Source organism: Penaeus chinensis, chromosome 30 (assembly GCF_019202785.1).
Source record: "Penaeus chinensis breed Huanghai No. 1 chromosome 30, ASM1920278v2, whole genome shotgun sequence".
Classification (NCBI taxonomy): Eukaryota; Metazoa; Arthropoda; class Malacostraca; order Decapoda; family Penaeidae; genus Penaeus; species Penaeus chinensis.
The window spans coordinates 19,615,473-19,617,972 of record NC_061848.1 but is presented as its reverse complement, the minus strand read 5'-3'; positions in this window follow the sequence as shown (position 1 = coordinate 19,617,972).

Here is a 2,500-nt window from a genome sequence, read left to right as displayed (position 1 = left end):
CCTATGTGTCCTCTTGCCCGACCAAGTGACCTCTTGCCCGCCTATGTGACCTCTTGCCCGCCTATGTGTCCTCTTGCCCGCCTATGTGACCTCTTGCCCGCCTATGTGTCCTTTCGCCCGCCCAAGTGACCTCTTGCCCGCCTATGTGACCTCTTGCCCGCCTATGTGTCCTCTTGCCCGACCAAGTGACCTCTTGCCCGCCTATGTGACCTCTTGCCCGCCTATGTGTCCATTTGCCCGCCCAAGTGACCTCTTGCCCGACCAAGTGACCTCTTGCCCGCCTATGTGTCCTTTCGCCCGCCCAAGTGACCTCTTGCCCGCCTATGTGACCTATTGACCGCCTATGTAACCTCTTGCCCGCCTATGTGACCTATTGACCGCCTATGTGACCTCTTGCCCGCCCACGTGACAACTTCCCCGCCCATTGTCTCCCGTTCGTGCGTTTATGTGTTTCCTGGAAGATGAAATTGATATTAGAAAAAAAATAAAATGAAAATAGGAATACGTATCAGCCATTTAGCGAAATAAAGTATCAAAGATAGAAATTTAAATGCGGATATATGAACTGACACATATAGGCATATGTATATTTACACTGGTATTATAAATAACAGGTAGCATTGATACATATCCGTACATGAATTAATAATTGGTATGAATTATATTATATCGATATAAAAAAAAAGGACATGGATAGATTTATCAATACATATATTGATATAAACTTTATATATTGATGATGCAGCAAGATGAATTTAAAAAAAAAAATAATGGAAGAAAATTATTTCTATAAAGCTCAAATGCTTTTGAAAAAAATCTAAATATTGTATTACAACAAATTTCAATACTTTTGCATAATATTCAAGATTTTATGTCATCGCTTTTATGACCTTGACATGAGGTCAAAACGTAAATTGGTTCTCCGCCCATCGAACCTCTGCACGTGTGTGTGTGTGTGTGTGTGTGTGTGTGTGTGTGTGTGTGTGTGTGTGTGTGTGTGTGTGTGTGTGTGTGGAAAGGAGATAGGAAAGAAAGAGCAAGAAGAAAAAAGGAAAAAAGAAAGAGAGAGAGAGAGAGAGAAATATAAAAACAACAAGAAAGAATGCAAAGAAATAAAGGAAAAACAAAACTAAAAGAAAAGCAATAACGAAACAAAGGGCAAACAAAAAGAAAACAAGAGAAAGAGGAAAAGAAGAAGCAGAAGAAATGCAGAAAAAATATCATCTACAAATCCCTCGGCCATTGAGGGTGACCTAATGTGACACAAAGGTCAAGTCTGGAATCGATTACCGTCCCCTTTGACCTGATTAGAATATACAGTAATACACATTTAGCTTTGGGAATAGGTAGGAATAATACGTGTATATAAAGACGATGTGAATAAATCATGGAGTTAATTAAATCTAATTATAAGAAAGACAACTTTTGAAAACACTGGTTTTTATTAACGAGGATATCAAAAGTAGGAATGATACCAGAAATTTCTTAATAAAGAAATAAATAAAACAGAAGTTCAGGGCGAATATGAATTAAAAATCAGATCTTACGTAGTTTTCCGATTTTCATGTGACCTTACGTGACACGAGGTCAAGCCGGGAATTGGTTCTCCGCCCATGTGACCTCTTGACCACCGCTTGATCGTTTGAGAGAAATTTATTGTATTTTGGAATATTTCTCTTTCACTTTCTCTTTCTCCCCTTCTCTCGCTTTCTCTCTCTAGCTTTCTTTCTGTCTGTCTGTCTCTCTCAACTCTTGATTTCTCTCTCAACTCTTGATTTCTCTCTCTCTTTCTCTCTCTCTCTCTCTCTCTCTCTCTCTCTCTCTCTCTCTCTCTCTCTCTCTCTCTCTCTCGGTTTGCTGATGTGTGTCCTTTCATATGCCCTGTGCACATCTACATAACAGCTCGTGCGTGCACCCCATTTGCCTTTGTAGACACGTCGCTAAAACCATTTTTCGATTCCATTTCAAATAACTAGCTTATTTGCTAATAGAAAAAGCTGCATTTTTTTCATCATAAATTTCAGTTCTCACTCGTAAGCTAGAATTATTTTATGCGACATTTCTTTAGGAACTCTGTTCATTATTTGCAACTACGACCGGTTGCGTCAGTCACCTGTGCTGAACATTGCAACACGCAGCATTCTAGCACGAACAAAACATGCGATTATGTAACCATTGTTTACCTTCGCATAGCTTAAGACTGTCCAAATACAGATGTAGAAACAACCACAATTTGGACTTACATACGTGCGTACACGACTATACACATATCAGAAGAAACATCTACGATATGAACACGCACACAAACATACAAACATACACATTCACACGCAAACAAACACACATACGCAAAAAAACATACTCGCACAGAGGCACGCGCTCACCCATACACACACACACACAGACACACACAGGCACGCGCTCACTCATACACACACACACACACACAGGCACGCGCTCACTCATACACACACACACACACATACACACAGGCACGCGC